The sequence below is a fragment of the Gymnodraco acuticeps genome, unplaced genomic scaffold (genome assembly GCF_902827175.1).
Source record: "Gymnodraco acuticeps unplaced genomic scaffold, fGymAcu1.1, whole genome shotgun sequence".
NCBI classification, from domain to species: domain Eukaryota; kingdom Metazoa; phylum Chordata; class Actinopteri; order Perciformes; family Bathydraconidae; genus Gymnodraco; species Gymnodraco acuticeps.
This window is the reverse complement of record NW_022991588.1, coordinates 1,048,434-1,068,083: the sequence shown is the minus strand read 5'-3', so window position 1 is coordinate 1,068,083 and position 19,650 is coordinate 1,048,434. Positions and strand designations below refer to the sequence as shown.

Here is a 19,650-nt window from a genome sequence, read left to right as displayed (position 1 = left end):
TAGTTATGCATTTAATGAAAAACTTGGGACGCAGGTTCCTCGATAGTGCATTACAAGACATCTATCAATATTTGTGCGTACCTCCAGCAATGTTAACTATGTTGAAGCACTTATTTTAACTGATATTATACATAATGTATTATACTCTTATAAGATGTATGTAGATATTTCATCTCCGACCTTGTCAGGTATTGAACAATCAATAAATAAAGAACACAGAATTGTTGAATATAAAACACAGAATTTGTGTGATTATACTAAATGATTTACAAATAAACACCACTGCATATTTAACTGTTACACATGCTGATGTAATGCAAATGTTCCAACTTGAGATCAATATAGTATATCTTATCTTAAGCTGATCGATGGCTACTGCCATATTTGCAAAATGTGCCTCTGAACCTTAACAAGTGCATGTTTCAGGCTTATCAATTAATGTAATGTAATGTAATGTTATCAATTAACAACAGGGGTCACAAACATAAGACCAGCTGTTAAATAAAGCTCTTCTGACCTTAGCTGGCATGTGTGTGTATATATATATTAATGCTGCCCATTATGGGCACAAGCAATTTTCACCCATTTATTAATTATATGTTTTAAATGTGAGTGTTTCCTATCCCCTAAACCTCCAGGGATGTACACAGTTTAATACTGGCAACTTCTTATTATGGGAAATACGAAAACGTCTTTTAAAACTACAACTCCCAGTAGAGACGTGCCATAGATACAGAACATGTTGCGAAACAGAATAGCCATCATTTGTAGTTCTGGGGACGGGGTGGGGGAGGGGGGACGCGGTGGACCCGTTCAAATCCAGTTTTGGACAGTCTGCCGTGATTCCATCCCATTTCAAGTGCTGTTCGAGGCTCGGCGTAACCCTCGGAGCACACTCTCCAATCACAGAGCTTGAGGACTATCACGGGGTTTGTCAAACAGAGCACATGGTGTAGTCCAAACGATAGCTGGGGATTCTGGGTAGCGTAGTGTCTTCTGCCATTTTTACTCCGAAAAAACATTTGTTTCTCCGAATCTTAGGGGAAAAATACAAAAGCATTGCACACAATTTAAACCAATCAATGTTGTGTAATTAACAAGGATAATCTGGTGTTTTTTAGTCGATGAGTAGTGCAGATATCACTGTAAAATCAATCGACAGTAAGGGGAAAAAGCCGACAGGGGACTTGACATAAAGTCAACATAGGCCGACCTGGGAGTGAAGATGTGTTGCATTAAACACACAAGCGAACCCTACAGTTCTACACATTCTTGCCTTCTCCTCCCACATGATTCTGCATGTGGTCCTCCTCTGTTTGTCACATGCACATTTGACCATATGTTCACAGGCACAAAGAGAAAGAGGGAGGGAGTGACACTGTTAGCTCTCCTCTCATAGGCAGGGTTGGGCTGGCGCCACGGCTGTTTGCCTCATAGCCTGCGCAATGGGAGTCGGCTCCATTATCAGAGCTGCTGCTTCGCCACCCTGCAGCAAACCCAGCATCCTCTGCTCCTGCAGATTTCATTTCTTATCTCAATAGGGAAAACAGCCCTTCTGATGAACAGCAGAAAACACCCTGGGCTGCTGTGAACACGGATTGAGAATACATAGATGGTTTGATGAATTTATGACAGAACGGCCACAGCATTGATATTCCTCACAGGAATGTGCAGTTGGTCATAGATATGTAAGGGAATTTGCTTTCTACTGTAAATAATTATTCAGGGAGGAGTAGCTATCTGCACCATTAATCCAGTAGTGAAGCAATTATTTATGGAGCCGTCATCAACAGCACAACAAGCATCCGATGCTCAAAGTACAATGTGCTGTTGTGTGCTTCACATTTAGGTCTTTGTGTTCGCAGACAAACAAAGCAGCTCTTTAACTGCTGTACTCTCGCATGACACCAACTCTGCATGAACCGACGCCTCATGTGTGCTCCTTTTGTTAAACGTTTTGCGAGGGAACATTATCACCTAGCTAGATATTCCAAATGACACGTTTTCATAAATGCCTTTGTGCCACAAAATAGGGAAATCTAAGCTGCTTACTGCGGTGAGATACCCCATGCGCTTTTGTTTTCCTTTTTTCATTATTTGTGACAACTGGAAAACGTTTTTTCTTGCTTCATTTGGTAATAAGCCCAAAGTCTGTGATGTAAGTGAAGAATATGACTTGTTGTGGCATTTTCAACCTTTTGCTAGCAGCTTAATCAATGTCATGAAAAGCTACAACAGTGGTAGTTGTGTGTCAACTTTCTCAGGCTATTCAAATAAGTTATTATGAGTAATTCTTTATTCCCTGGCTACATTTATTTATTGTGTCTTACAGTAATCACCAGGTACGGCTGCTGTTACTCATAGTAGTGCTAGCTCAGGTGTCACATAAAGAGTAATGTATTACCTTTGAAGTTTGCTTCGCTGTTTTTTTAGGATGTAGGTTTAAACATTATTTTCTGTTAAATACTTAAAGCTCAGATTAACGGTATTGTAATTATAATAAGTGGGATATGTTTTGGTCTAAAGCAACATTACATGTGTGTTAGCCTTTGCAAGAGTAGACAAAAGTAAAAGAGAATCCAGAGACTACACAGACTTCATATCAAAGTATGTATGAGAGACGTCACCCCATGGCCGCTAAACGCTGCAGATATTGATTCTGATCGTTTTCAGATGGCTGGGGTTTACATAATGTGGCACCGTGAGAGGACATTGATTTTCAGTCCTGCAGGATGCTTTTCTGCACAAGGGAAGTGTCTGGCTTCAGCATTGCTCAGTGAAGCGCAAATTGGCTTTATCAGCTGAAGTCATTTGGCGACTGGATAGAAACAGACAATGAACAATTACAAAAAAAGAGTTTTCCCCCACAAACATGCGAAATACTTAAAATAGGGTGTAAACATGTTTATTTTTTAATGAGATGAGCGGATCATTGTTACTGAGGATGTGTTGATTTGAATATTTGTAGGATATGAAAACAGATTCAGGTTCTGGTGGCACCACTTTCATTAGGTTTCCCTCTTACAAGCTGTTTCATGTAGAAAGACTGCAGAGAACAAAGCGCAGGGCTATTCAGTTCTCTGAACTGTGTATTTGAATGTTCAAAAATAACTATGTAATATTGCAAATATACCTATGGAGGGTAGTGATAGTGTGTTTGAGAGAGACAAATTATATATTTTTTAGAGAGAAGGGAGGAAAATATTGAGTCTTCAAAGATGCACTGGTAATCATGTTGACAAGCGTTTTGATTATATTTCTTCTTGCTACACTACAACTACAAAGATTGAAATAGCATATATATAAATACATATATTTTTTACAGAGTCAAAGTAGACCGCAGTCAAAATTAATTTAGTTTATTAGGCTTACCTTATTCACAGACACTGTCTCAAACTACTTGCTGACAGCCACAGTATGCACACAGCTAACAAAGGGTTCAAATGCATTTAATGGGAATGTAACACTGCAGAAAAAATGTCCATCTAAATAAATTAATATTTAGTAATTTAATTAGTAGTGTGGATGCTTTCAGATGCTGTTAAAATGCTTATTTAACAATTGTTGTTCCCTGAAGTTTGGCAAATGCTTCATAACGCATTACCTCGGGTTATAAAACTCAGTGTTTTCTATATAGTTTAAATCAATACCATAATGTTTAATAATAATTAACCAGCCCAAGGCAAAGTATTTTATAAATGATTGATTATAAGCAGCAATGCAGAGGATTTTTTTTTACTATAAGTGTGAAATAGAATATCACATTAACATTTATGTAAGATTTAGCTGCCTCTGGTCTTATGCCTGTCATAAACTAAATTACATTTTTCTCATTTGATCATACAGCAGGAATAATGAACCAATTGACATAATTGCAAAGCTCTTGGATACATTTCCCTTGATGAGAACACATTCAGAATGCAGAAAATATAGGCAAACCAAAGTATAGTTTTGGACTCATTTTGAAATGAGACTGTCTTCATGCAAATAGCTGTTTTGATGTCTTTTGTTGGCATCTGCTGCTTTTCTCAGGGCGCTATAATTAAACAGGAGGAGGCCGCAACCCTTCTTCATTCTGTGTCAGTTTAAGAAAAGGCTGGCAAAACGCATTGTGTCAAAGCAATAGAAGTTGAACAACAGCTAGATTTCACACACAATAGAATTCATTTTGAGGAGTGTGGGTATTTTTTAATTTGTGTATTATTATACATTACCACAGCGGCATACTTTAGAAGCCTGAAAAAGTTGGGGAAAACATCAGTTAGGTGAATATTTGCTCTCTAGAATTAGACTTCATTTTGTGTTTATGACAGACAAGTTTCATATACAACTGCGTGAAAATGAGTATATATAAATACATAAATATTATATATTACTACTCCTTTGATTCCATCTGATGATAATGGCTTGAGTCCTGTTTTGTGACACCCCTAATTATAGAAAAACACGTTACAAATGAGGGTTAATGATCAATGTTAGGTTCAATTGAACGGAGTTGAGCCAAGTTGACCTTCTTTCAATTGTTTCCAGACATTTTGAAAGCAGCACTCGATCACAAGATAATCTTTCCGAATTACAGATAAAAACACCATCTTTTTTATTATTTACTCTTCACGTGTCACCACCCAGGTTTACACCCACAGCACATCCCCTGATCTGACAACATCCTCAGGATAACTCTCATAAATCATCATTAAAGGGCATGGACCTGGGCACTTTGTCAGAGTTTAGAGTCCAGTGAAGAGGCACGGAAAGGGGCGGAAAATAGATCTCTTTGATGAATAACAGATTATGATGGAGAGGTGAGCAAACTTTCCTCTCATTCTCTGCCAACATGTGCAGTGCAGTGCAGCAAGACTGGCCTTCTCGCAAAGCAGCAAATTGCTGTCTGATCCCAAATGGGATGTAATCCTCCTGGATATTAAGATACAGTGAAGTTCAAATATTTCCTCTCAATTTAATTTAGTACAAAAAGTGAAACTACATGGAACTCTGTTTAAAAGATCAAATAAATATGCAAATGTACTGTCCCTTTTTCTAATTATCTATACTGTATGCATTATACAGTATTTATACACACATTTACATTACAAAGACAACTTTCTTTAACAGTCTGGTGGATCTGGTTACATTATCTGATATCAAATGTCCACTTTGACTTTAGCGCTCAGCCCGACTGATGCTGCTTCAACGACTGTTTGATGAGTTTTAGTTGGTCCTCCTTCTGAGGGATGTGTCTCTAAAATTAGAAACCTGACTGACATCATGTTAGCTCTCATGTGAGATAACACATAGTGGCTCATTGAAATGAACTTGGGCATCTAACAAAAATGGAAGGAGCTTCAAAAACCATTCATCCAATTGACTTGACACATGACGTGTTGTGGTGACGACCAAACGATGTGCAGCGTCGAATGTTCAGTTGTTTTGAGGAGTTGATCTTGACAAAGCTGCGGGCAGACACACCAGAGGCCGAACGGGCCCCGCACCAGCATCCTGACATCTGAGTGTTCGGAAATGTCAGTTGAAATGATGAACATCGACCCACAGTGTACATTCCCTAAAGCAGAGCTACCATCTGTATCTCTTTATTTCACAAACATATCTGTTTGCATAACTGTATGCATTTGTTGTTTCTGTTTCCATGCTCAAGGCAAGTGCAGCCACCTGCTGAGGAAGAGTTTCTGCAGCATTTGCTACAGACTGTTTCTCCATTTGGTCGCATAAATGGCAACTAATTAGCAAATCAATTATGGGAATCTTCATTTTCGGTACTGACCTTCACCATTTCAGGCTGGACATTATTGCATTGTAAATTTGTCACGTACTTTTAAACTAAAGTTAACATGCTATAACACAGAAAATGTGGTTATCGTACCTCATTTTATATGCATTTAAGTACTCTTTTTTTTACGGACATAACTTTAAAGATGTACTTTCACTTCACTCGTGTATTCATCAGGGATAGCACTCTTTGATTAACATTAATGAGATGTAAATGTGTCAGATTTAGGCAAACAGGCTAATAATCATGTGCAATCCCTGATGTTATACAATAAACAAAACACACAACATATACAAAAAGTGGACAAACAGCTTCAAAGCACATATACAGTAAGAGGATACAACATAAAAACAGACGGGCATGCAACAATCGGAATAGACTAAACAAGACAAAGTATTTCAGGCCTGTCTTCTTTTATGACTGACATGCCACAATAACACAAAGAGGAACTTGTTGTTGTTTGTATCAGCGTTGTTAATAGCTATTCTGTCTTTGTTTCTTTTTCAAGACTTTTCTATTCACAAATAGTAATTGGAGCTTGCAGCCATTCACATGGGATCATAGGCTGAGATCAAAACCGCAGAGAAATATGATGCCGTACAGAGAGGAAGGTGTGGCAACAGTAAAAAGGCGACTGCTTTCATACTGTATGACACATGTTATACGTTGTGTCCTTCATACTTTGCATTGTGTCGTTTTTGTAGCATATTTTAGCCACTGCAGAGAAGATAACAAATGTGTAAGCTGAGTTTCGGTAAGAAAAGCCAAAGAGCTTCTCGGTAGGAAGTCTTACAAAAGTGTCATGTTTAACGCTTCACGCTATGAAATTCTCTGAAAAACTGTGTCAGTGCGACCTGGCATCTCTGGAGACAGGCGTAGTGGGATGTCCCGCGATGCTGCAGGCAGATGAGAGATAAAGAGCACGCTGAAATACAGGTTTCTGCTCTCTGATCCACCCACAAGAATATTTTGTAAACGGCTCACGAAGCACGTACAGCTGCATCAATTACAACTGCATGACAGCAATTTCATACATCCAATAAAACTAATCTTAAAAAAGAGGGAAATGTGGCATACATGACAGGGTGAGACAAAGCATAACAGAATTTCACAACAGACATCATGTTCCCTTTGTTTGAAAAAACCCTCTCCTGGTTTTGCAGCGCTGCAAGAAGAGCTATAAATTATTCAGGTACTCCCCTATGGCTGCTCACTTGCGTCTGACTGGTCATATTCGCCTGCTGTATTCCTTCATGATCTGCCTGTTTTAAAATGGCAGCAAAATACATGTGACCTCTGAGTAGGACTCACTCTAATGCCTAATGTATTCATTACACTACGCCTGTATTGGGTATGCGCCATAAAGCCTTAATCGTAAATACTGTGGAATATCAAAATGAATGTAAAGAGGAAGGAGCACATTTATGTATGAATACATCAACAAAGAGAAATACAGTGGGAGAGTGGAATAACATAATGCACTGGTCTTAGATAATAACACATTGTTCTGTATTGTAGCCTCTGAAGGACATTTCTGTTCAGACAGCGCAACATGTCCTCTCTCTACACCGCTGTTCCTTCATTCAGGCTGATGTGCAGTGTGCTGTAGTGACTGCAGGGACAAGAGAAGATAGTTGAATTCCCTCTCTGCGAAGCTTGTCTGTTTTCCCACATCTCTCGACTTGCTGTCCATACTGTCTGAGGGCTCATTCAATTCTCTCAGATGTATGGTCATGACACCGGGAAATGGCATAAGAAAATTCATTCTTGCAGGATGTCAGGTTGTCTCTGCAGATTGTGGCACTCCCTGCTGATTTTAAGCCGGCACATTTTGTGTTCACTCAAGCTGTAATCCTTTTGAGTCCGGCAACCCTATTTTAGTTTCTACACATTGTAGGATTTTTTTTTTAATCAGATATAATCAGACTGTGTAGTTACTTTCAGTAATTACCGTTCTGTGTAGTCATTTTTATCATTGGTGGTGGCCAATTTATGTCCTTAAATGATTTGCCCCATGCATGATATTAGGCCTGACAGTCAGTGATGTACCTGAACGCGTTCAATGAACGATCGTTCATGAACGCGTTCATATTTTGGGCGAACGTGAACTGAACGTACTGTATTTCCGCTAGATGAACGTAACTGAGAACGCGTTCATTCTCAGCGCTGTATAACGGCGTTCAAAAGTGCGTTCATTCTCAGCACTGTATTATAACGGCGTTCAAAAGGGTGCCAGATTTCATATGCCTTTCAGCCGAAAACCCAGTTAAAACACACCGTAAACAGGCTTCAAAATAATGCGGAAAACCACCCAATCTGGCAACAGCAAGCTGCCTGTGACGCGTACGCGCCTGTCACCCCTGGCTGTCGCACTAAAATATACGTCATCAGACTCCTCACAACAAACAATGTGGAACCGCGGAACCGGCGAGCATTGAATGAATGAATGAATTAGTATGGACGAAGCCGAGAGCAGCTGCAGCAGCACTCGCTCAGAGTCAGACTCTACGGCGTCGGCGTATGAGCATTTAAAAGAGTTTTACGTTAAAGTCAGTACTGACTCAGACGGAAAAAATCTAACGTTTGCCTGTAACCTTAGTTTCATACCTCAGGCTGGTTCCTACCTCGTGTTGTGTTAGTACAGAGTTATGTCGGCACATGTGTATATGTTATATGTTTGCACAATGACTACTTTCACTTTTGGTACTTTAAGTATATTTAGATTATTATACTTAATAAAGACCATTCAAGCAGCACGTTTTTCCTCATGTTTTTGAAAATATACTGTAGAGATGAAAGCTGCAGCTATAGTGTGGACTGAATGGGCGGCAGCAAAGCGTTATGGAAATGCCAGTATTCTGATTGCTGTCTGTGGTTCTATATGGGTTGTGGCAATCATTATGACAAATAATAGCTCGCAGCAACGTATTGAAAAAATAACTATAAACTATAAATTAGTTCATTTTTGAAACCATGAACTTTAGTTAAACATTTTGAATTATGAACTATGAACTGAACTAGTTCATTTTAAAATGTGTGAACTGAACTAGTTCATTTTAAAATTTGTGAACTGTGAACTGAACTAGTTCATTTTAAAATGTGTGAACTGTGAACTGAACTAGTTCATGTAGAAAGTGAACTTTCCCAACACTGCTGACAGTAGGCTACTACTGGAAGAATGACAGCATCAGTCATCTCGCAAGTAACCTTAAAACAACTTCTGTTCCACCCGCTATCAGCTGTAGTAATTATGACTGGGGTGTAAGGAGGAAGTATGTGCAGTTGGGATAGAGCAAGAATGATGTGTATACCGTAGACGAGGTCGGAGTGGACAACAAAACATCAGACTTACTGAAGAGAGCTTTTAATTATCCTTTTTTTTAACCGATAGTGAACAACAAAAGTCCCCTAACCTGTAAAGTAGTTATTTCACCTCAAACCTTGACTATAGCGGAGCAAATATTCACACTGCATGTTGTCTTATAACAGAGATGTGATTCATCCTATTAACATCATTTTATTGTTGAAACATGTCGTGAACTGAGGCCTCAGGTGGCCATGTGTTTTTTCCACGCAGTTGGAGCCAATCATTGATCAATAATATGTATTTAAAAAAAGACAATGGTCATTTCAGTATTCATTTGGTAGTGTATTTCGATTACTTTAAGGATTTTGCACAGAATAATAAAATGAGAAGGTAACCAACCAGTCATCGGCTGTTATGAAGAAAACAATTGCTCTGTGTGCAGCATGAAATCAATTTGCAGTTGGTTAAGGCATGATTGGAAAGTCTAATGATCGACTTACTTCTTCATCGAAACAATGTTTGAGCTTGTTTGTCTGCAATGTGAATCCGTTGCTCTTCTGATGTCTTTCTGAAAAAGTAGCCGCTCAATAAATAAAAAATAAATAAATGAAATGCAACATATTTATTCAAAATGCAGTGCAGACATATTTTAGAATATAAAATTGTCATCATCTGAATTTATGCATTTTTGTCAGAATTGCAGCAGTTGGAGACGGAAGAAAACAAAATCCCTCTCCAACTGTAAACCTAATGTGTCGCAGGATAAGTAGGTATAATTAGTCTGTGGCACATTCTGCACTTGACAGTTAAATATACCGCTAAAAGGCAGACAGCAAGCTGGGGAATGGTTTCGAATGTCAGTTGTCGAATCAGTCTCTTATCTTATCGTCTGAAGTCATCAGACACTTACAGACACAAATTGAGGTCAAGTCCAATCACTTTAAAAAGAGATGCTGCCCAAATAAAATGGATCAATAAATCCTCTAATCACTCTCCCACTTTGATTCTGTCTGACTGTGAAATTCTTTCTCCTGAGTCCAAATTGAGAGATGGCCACCTTGTTTGTTTTTTAAATCACCTTTCTTTGTGATAATTTGAGCAGACAATCAGAGAATATCTCATAGTGAAAATGTTCTGGTTGCTCACATTTAAATTACCTCAAGTCTGCGTACAGTAGTTATCAGCATGTCTTTCCTGACTAAATATTTGTTTACAGGACTTGTCACTATGTTATGATTAGAGTCTCTTCGTCAAAGTCATTGACTATCAGTCACGCACTGCTGGCCATGTTTAGATGTGCATGCCATCGTGAAGCAGGTCTCAAAATCAGGATGGTACTCTGAATCCCCAGCCTGCGTCTGTTCCCCCGAGTCCTTTCCCTTTGGCAAACAAATTGGAGCGAGCTAACCTTTCATCAGATATGCACAGCAAAACTTGAGTGTTTAAGCTTCAAGAAACATGCACGTTAACTTCAATTAATCAAGTGAACACCATTACAGCAGGTGACACATACGAGATGGTTCACTGCACAATCCACATATTTTACTCATCATCACTCCGAGGCATTACTTTCTGACTTTTTCCCAGAGGACGGGTTTGATCACTGGGCTCCGTCTCACATTCACTCACTGTCTGCAACACTCACGTCTACTTTTCTGCATGCTTGGCATTATATAGAAGCTTTAACTGGGGCAAGGTTTGTGAAAAATATGAAAATAATGAATGCGTTGAAAGGAACCACGCCAGATTCTAGGATTATTATTTCAAACAGTATAAGAAATAAAAAGACCCAAAAAATAAAGAGACTTAATATAAACATGTTTCGGGACGAGTTATTACATTTTGAAGGATCCCCTTTACTGAAAAAACATGTACTATACAATACAAGAACAATTAGACCTAATACAATACAAACCAATCTTGCTTTGTTTTTGAGACAAAAAGAAAAAAGAACTTTCCCCATTTTTAAAAGGAATATATAAAAGTTGTATCGAGCCATATCATTAACGACAAAAGAAAATGGAACTCACTTCACTCTCCCCGAAAAACCCAGCTCCCACAATCCGTTTCCCTTCCTAAAAGTAAAGCGCTCATCCACCAATCAGAGGGTCTGTGGTTTCTTCCCTTGCAGTGTCATTCGACGAAGAACTGAAACCCAAACTGGCCTACGGTGTGTGAGTGAATGTGAGTGCCGCCTGTCTGGACTCCTTGTATGGCCTCTGCCGCAGTAAGAGTGTGTGTGAATGGATGACTGCTGACTAGTAATGCGCTTTTGGTCCATCTATAAATGCAGTCTCTTTAACACACGGCGTCCTCCATCACATAGGTCTCTTGCTCAAGGACACTGACAAATGGACCGTAGGAGCCATGGATTTAACAGATCTATCCACTTTTAAAGAAAATCAATATTACAAAGTTCAAAAGAATCAATGCAGGTCAATAAAGTATTCAGAAAGAGTCAATAAATACTATTATGGAAACAATAAAAACGTTGTCATCTCCCTCAACAACCACTCCTCTTCCACAGCTTCAGTCACCCAAGGTGTTCCCCAAGGTTCAGTACTCGGCCCCCTCCTCTTCATCATCTACATCCTCCCCCTTGGTCAGATTCTCCGCAAATACAACCTGGACTTTCACTGCTATGCCGACGACACCCAGATTTACCTCAGCACCAAATCCCCCAACAACCCCCCCCCTCACCCACATCGAATCCTGTCTGACTGCACTAAAATCCTGGATGCAACACAACTTCCTCAAACTCAACAGCAATAAAACTGAACTCCTCCTCATCGGATCAAAATCCACCCTCAGCAAAACCCCCAACCTGACAATCACCATTGATGGCACCCCTGTTTCCCCCTCCACCCAGGCACGCAACCTTGGCGTGATATTTGACCCCACCCTCTCCCTCGAGCCCCACATCCGTCATGTTGTCAAAATCTCATTTTTCCACCTCCGCAATATTGCCAAACTCCGTCCCTCTCTCACCCGCCCTGCAGCTGAGCGACTCATTCACGCCTTCATCTCCTCCCGCCTTGACTATTGCAACTCCCTCCTCTACGGCATCAGCTCCACCTCCCTCAGTAGACTCCAGCGTGTCCAGAACGCAGCCGCCAGACTCCTCACCCACACCAAATCATGGCATCATATCACCCCTGTCCTCAAAGAACTCCACTGGCTCCCCGTTACACACCGCATCAATTACAAACTCCTGGTCCTCACTTATAAAGCCCTCCACCATCTGGCCCCCCCCTACCTCACTGACCTCCTCACCCTCTACCAACCACCCCGGTCCCTCAGATCCACCTCAGCCGGTTTGCTTTCAATCCCCAAGGCCAAACTCCGGAGCTTCGGGGACAGAGCCTTCTCTGTGGCAGCCCCGAAGCTCTGGAACTCACTCCCCCAAGACCTCCGTGAGTCTGAGTCCCTCACCCTGTTCCAGTCCCGCCTCAAAACCCACCTTTTCAACTCTTTATCTATAAAGCCCCCCCCCCCTCTTAATCAACTTCCTCCTGACTGCTTTTCTGTTGTGTTTTTTTTTGTTTTGTTTTGTTTGTTTTTTTGTTTTGTTTTGTCTGTATACCCCCCCTCCCAAATGTAAAGCGTCTTTGGGTCCAGAAAAGCGCTATATAAAATTAATATATTATTATTATTGTTGTCAAATAAGAAGGTCTGGATAAAGTAGAAGCTAATTATATACAGTATGCCTATTCAAATGCATTTTCTTATTATTTGTTCTAACCCTTTCATTAGGTCTCATAGTCAAAGGAAAGGAAAGAGGCAAAAGTATAACAAATGCAGTTCTTACACATAATCACCAAATGAGGTCTAACATGGTCTTGACAAGAGGAATCTAACTGGTGATACAATTGAAACTCTGATGAATAAAATCGTTGATACATTCCTCAAGGTAAGAAGAGACCTTAATTTTGCTATACTTTCACTGGGGGGAGGAAGATGGAAGAGTCTTTACATCTGAAACAGAGAAATTAACCCCCTTTATATTCTGACTAGCTGCAATATCCAGAAAGGCTGCGGATATATTATCGAATCAGATTAGAAAAACTCAGTGGGAGGAATTCAGTAATCTTAGATTCATTATCATTAACTTGCACACATTCTGGAGAAATCACTGTATATCTGCAAGCCATTCATTTAGGTGCTTCAGCTGGTGTAATTTGACAGAGGATTCAGATTTAATAATTTCATTACAGGCGGGACATGAACATCTTTTTTATTGCAAATGTTTTTGAACGCGTCATCAATGATTTTGCAGGCTGGAACCGGTGGGTGTTCGTTTGGGAAATAGATATCCTGTTTGCAAGTGCTGTCACTGCCTTGGATCATCCAATATTATTACCTTGCAGAGATAAGTGAGCCTGAGAGTGCACATTAAAATAGAATGGAAATCAGTATTGCCCACAAAATACAAGAAATAGTCAGGGGTTAGAGGCAATTTACTTTCATTCATTTGTGGTAGTTCAAAAGATAAATCCTGCTGTTCCAACGGTTATTGAACTTTCGGTCCTGACAGAAAAACAATTCTAAATAATTTAATTACAATCTGGACTTTATTGCGGATAGAGGAAGGATCTGTGATCAATCCATGGGAAACACCGCAAATTAAATACAGTGGAGACGATGAACTACCTCCAGCAGCAGGAACATGATCTATCAGCAAGTTATGGTCTGAACCGTTTGAAGGGCAGTAACTGTGACATAAACCCTTTTACAAGTCTTTCAAGCAGGAAGACCTGGTCTGCAGTGTCAACTCCCTCACTGAGATCAAAAAGGGTTCAAACAGAGCAATGACAAGCACAAACAGCAACAAGGGGAGCTCAAGGACAATCGTCTATGTGGGCCACAACGTCTTAAAACCCAATTAAAACATCTCATTATTATTCATAGAAGAGAAAAGCTGTTTTATTAAACTGCTTTTTCGTAAACCTTTGAGAAATACACAGTTTTTCTAAAATATATAAATGTTGTATTGAAATCAATGTCACACTGCACCTCTTGAATTTTTAAAGAAAACGATTTTGTCCAGGTTATTAAATACTGCTCCAAATTGACATATATTTACACATTTTCTCATTGCAGTCTAAAATCTCTTAGGGCCTAACAGAGAGCGATTGACATTTTCATACTTTAAGCTCTGGGTATAATTCATGAAAATGCCGGGCATATTTGAAGAGCTTCAATTTTAACATTTTATAGAGTCCCAGAATCTCACCAGAGGTGACTTGTTCCATCCCGCACGGTTCCACATCCATTATAAATGGCTGGCTCAGACAAGCCAGCAGTATACATATGTTTACAACTGTCAAATGCACCAAGAGGTGTCCTGAAGAAACAGCTATCCATCTGAGCTGCATGGATCCCGCAGACCTTGTTGTAGCATTATCTCCCAAGTATGTTAATAATACATAAAGAAATAAATGTGCCCGGTTGCACAGATTCAAAGACATGGCAGCCAATGTAGCTTCAGCATAGAATATACAGTATTTTAAAGTGAACGCTGGGAAATCATCTCACAATTTGCACACTTTCTGTAAATAATCCATATTTTAAAGTTGTAGCATTTAGTCTATGTATCTAAACTACACTAAACTAGACTGTTAATATAATCAGCTTTAATATGAAAAACCTTGGATTGCAAATTATGAAAAACCCCATTTTGGATTCAATGGATTCAAATGAGTTACCAGTTTGAGGTTGTATTTTCAAATGTTTATAAGTAAAGGAAATAATCATTCAATTCCCTTTCTGCTCAAAAGGTTGAATGAAGGTCCCTTCATTGTGAAATGTCATTTTTCTCAGACAAAATACTTTTGATGCTTAGGGTGAAACAGAATTTAAGATTGTGGGTGACGGCCCGTCTACACTACAGGCGTCAAAAAATGCTTTCAACGCTTCGCCCATTCATTTGAATGGGGTGACGTAGGATATTTTCAAACTTCGCCGAACTGCATTGTGGGTAGCATGGCAAGGCGTTGCAAGCATCGCGAGCGTCTATCGGCGTCAAAAGTTGAACAATGTTCAACTTTTGAGGCTCGATGCTTGCTCGAAGCTGGCGTCAGCCAATCAAATCCCGTTTATGCAAATCTGCCAGTACAAGCGCTAGCCAATCAAACCGCTGCTGGGAGAGACTACGCAGGTCATTTCCTCATATTCAAAAAAATGGAGGGAAAATTCATTATAGCGGTAGTGAATCACCCGGTGCTGTATGATCAGTCTCTGTTCATCTACCGGGATACAAACCGTAGACACGTAGGCGTAGGACGTTGACATCCAACTCTTGACATGACATAAAAAAGGTCGGTAACGTTAATCATTACGTTCCGCTGCCACCATCTACTGGCTAACGTTAAACGTAGAAAAATACATAGTGACATACATAAATACATCTGTCGGTTTATAGGCAGGTTACAGGTGTATTGTTGACCACGTAACGTTAATGTTACAGGTTTATCAGGTTACCATTACACTGGGTTTGAGTGAGAGGATAGAGGAATAGGTTTATATATAGTAAAAATCAAATTTTAACATTTTAGTTCACTGGCCAAATGGTTAGCCTAGTGAATGTTGAAATGTTACCAGCCACTCAATAGATTGCCATTGTTATTTGTGGCTGGTGCGTGCAACATACAGTACCAGCCACTTGCATGATTTACCAGCATTTGGCTGGTAAATGGTGTTAATGGTAGATATCTCTTTTGGAACAGGTCATGTTTTAATATCACCAGTTTAGTATATTTCAGATAATATTGCAGCAATAGGTTTTTAGTTGCAAATGGCGCAGAACAAATGTTTACTTTTAAGTACTTTTAACACAGTTTCCCTGCGGGGGATTAATAAAGTATTTGTGATACTGATTTCTGATTCTGAAGTGTTTTGCTTATAAGTTGTTTGCATTTAGCTAAACTGTGATGTTTTTCCTCATATTGCATTGCAATAGCCTGTTTAAAAGTGATCATATAACAAACAACTAATCAGTACTGATACTGTATGCTAATAGATATAGGAGTGATAATAATACAGTACATGCTTTGAATTTCTTAGATATAGCTGTGCAGTATTCTTAACAGACTGGATAGCAGCAGACAATATAAGGCTTATTACAACCAGAAGAGACATGAGACTTTTATTTGTTAGAGACTTGAGACTTGACTTGGACTCGTGACCAAAGACTTGAGACTTGATCAAGTCTCACCCCACAAAGACTTGAGACTTGACTTGGACTCGTGACCAAAGACTTGAGACTTGACTTGGACTTGCAAAAAAAGACTTGTGAACATCTCTGCTGTGAGGCTATACCTTTCCACAGTGTTGCTTTTAGCAAAGCCTAAAATGCTTACATTTACAATGCTAGCATGGTGATGTTTACCATTCAAGGATCATTTGTCCTTCTACAACACAGGGCTGCACAACAACATGCAGTTGCAGCCTACGCTACAAAAAAACACATGACAAAACAAAACAGAACAAAAACAGAACCACATTCCTGTAGTGAATTCAATGTGAAGTCTCAGATACCATGGACTGCATCTTTCCTTTCAAAAATCAGCATCCTAACACAAAGAGCAGCTGAGGCTGATGGGAAATCATTAGTTTTCGGTATTTATTTATAAAACTGGGATATCTCTTTTAACTGGTCTCCCTAAAAACTTTTAAAGAATGAATTAATTCAGAATGCTGTGGCCAGGATTTTAACAAACACAAAAAAAGGGATCACATTTCCATCACTGCACTGGTTACCTTGTCTTTCATAGCAGCTTTACATAACCTGGTCCTTACATACATCACTGACTGCCTTTCATTTTTATAACCCTACAACAGGGGTGCCTAACCTTTTTTGAACCGAGAGCTACTTTTAAAGTTGCCAGTCTGCCGAGATCTACCAGTCCAAATAGAGACTACTGACAGCCTACTACCAGGTAAATACACACTTCTACTTGTATAAAACTGACCTTTGTACGATTAATACCTCATAAAATACTACAGATCCTTTATCTTACCTCTGCTCTTTCTAATCTACACACATACAAGTATTTAACTGAAGTTACACATACAGAGTTGGAGTTTATCCACACCTCACTACAGTGGGTCATGTTTTCAAGAAACATTGAACAGTGCTGCCACATATGACGCAGGACAAAAAGAAAATACTCTGAACCCTTTCTTTGCCATTATATAAAAATAGTGTTGCTACAAAAGTATACATTAGGCTTACTAATAAGACAACTCAGATCTGAAGCTACACAGGAATCTGCAGCCAAAGTGCAATAAAAAAGACAAAATTAATAGAATCAAACCCTTTTTTTGTTGCATTTTAGTAGAGTATACAAATAAATACCTTTTTAATAGGATGCAAGCAACAGTTTCTTAACCTGAATTGATAATAGACTATAATCAATTTAAGTTTGCATTCTTATACCATTTTGTACAAAAATTATAATGACTAAGTTCAAACAAACTAAAACTCACAGCTGATTAATAACGGTATCTAACTCAAGTGGATGAAACTACATGTATTAGTGCTTTCATGTCAATTCGGCGAACATATGATGATTAAAAATTGTTTGTTTGAGCCGGTCTGCATTTCCTGATGAGAAAACAATGCTTTTTGTAGTTGTAGTACACCAACATGGATTAAACGTGTGTGTTTTTTTTACCACAATGTTGGGGAAATTAATGGATAAAATGCACGGATTATTATTATTTTTCCCACTCCGATCGGGACACCAGGTCCACCGTTTCCCCGCAGCGAGGCTCCCCACGTTTACAGTTTACGTGGGCTGGGTGCAGTGGCCATCAGCCATCGGGACGAATCCCGATGGGCCGGTACCGAAGTGGGCCGGTCGGATAAGTCACTAGCACGTCATCCCCCACTCCCCCCGTTGACAATTTACTAGCGGTACCGAAGTGGGCCGGTCGAGAGTCCCGGGATGATTTTTTAGTCCCATTCCACCACTGGCTACATGACCGTATGATCGCCCATATTGACGCACCTAATTCCTAAACTTCTAACAGATACAACATAAACCGATCCTTCAGCCTCATATGAGCTCTCAGACACGTTCAAAATTAAACTGTCATCGCTGTCTGAGCTTGCTGCTGTGTGCGCCATCGTGCGTTTACATGCAGATGCTGGGATCCTGAACGGTGCAGCTGGAGTGCTGTGCCCGCAATGACGTCACACATAATTTGGCGGGACTTGAAGAATCCCCGAGCAGATCCAGAAAATGGTCAACATTGAAGGGCAGATTAATGGTTATCAAAGTACAAATATCCAAAATCAGTTCAGTAACGGTTTTCAAGGGGACAATATTTACTCAAATTGATGGGTTTGGATGATGGGGGAAACTCGTGTCACAGGCTCTTTAAGATTTGAGATCCAGATGAGTTGGTTGTTAGCAAATACTCCACTTTTAGTCAAGACATGTCAGGAAGACACAGGTAACAAACAAGGCAAACATTGTAAATAGTTCATATATTAATGCACGTCACAGTTAAAGGTGGGGTAGGTAAGTTTCAGAAACCGGCTCGAGTGCACTCAAATTTGAAAGTACACAGCCGAAAAGAATCCGCCCCTTCCTTCAGACTTCCTTACAGAGCACCTCCTCCAACACACATGAACGCGCACATGACGTCAGCAGACTGGTGAAAGTGGCCGCCTGTTGCTGGCGAGTCATTGAAGTACTGCTGCAATGCACGCCCAATGACGGCACGCCCAATGAGTGCACGAGATACATTTGTGCGTGCACGAGATGGAAGGCTGACAGACAGGGCGGCAATCCAATCCGTTTAGCCGGCCCGGCTAAACGGATTGGTTTGACTTTTTACAGTTCTACGGCTTCCACAGATGACATTTTTTTATGGATGTTTTGTCAAAGCACTTAAGATATTCATTGCTATCGGGATGTTAAGAGCATTCCATGGAATATAACAAAAAGTGTATCTCGAGCCGGTTTCTCAAACTTACCTACCCCACCTTTAAATAGTCTACTGTAAATTAATGACAAAAAAACTGGTGAAATGTAATGTTTTTCAGAAGCAGCAGTAGATTAAACTTGATTTATAGAAAAGCCAATAAGACAAATGAAGGACATGGATTTTGGAATTCAGCACCAATAACATGAGAGCTGAGGAAATCAGATAAGCTCCATGTATTCCTCTTCGACATATTGGAAAACGATTTGTATCAAACTTATCCTCTCCTGCCTGTTCTCTTCATCCTGACTGTTGACTTCACAGACAACTCCTGTTACTGTTGGTAATGAACTAAAAAAGAAACCCAAATAAGAGAACCCTGAGTATTTAACGGCCTGGTGAGAATTGGGATGTTTTGATGGGCAAGGAAAATGAACAGCACTTGTTTTTTAACCTATTTTGTTGGTGACTGCTGCACCACCACCTACATACGACATAGTTAGTCCCAGCCCTTGTTTACAGACAAGTTGTCACATTCATTTAGCAAATTACGCTCGTGCTTGGGGCTCTGTAAAATGGTTTTGCCCTCCCACTTTAATGGGGAAGAGGGGGTTGTAAAAATAAT

The 19,650-nt window shown here is 39.8% G+C and overlaps 1 protein-coding gene across 4 annotated transcripts in view; it reads left to right on the top strand.

The window, feature by feature from the left end:
* lrfn1 (leucine rich repeat and fibronectin type III domain containing 1) overlaps positions 1-19,650 on the top strand; it is a 167,368-nt gene that overhangs the window by 95,906 nt on the left and 51,812 nt on the right. The window contains exon 1 of one of the 4 annotated variants that reach the window (XM_034197931.1): positions 15,301-15,409. The exons of 2 other annotated variants lie outside the window; for them this stretch is intronic. The gene's annotated coding sequence lies outside the window, so the exon portion shown is untranslated. Of the gene's footprint in view, positions 1-15,300; positions 15,410-16,967; positions 17,030-19,650 lie in introns of those variants that run through there. One more of the 4 variants, XM_034197930.1, reaches the window with a different exon arrangement.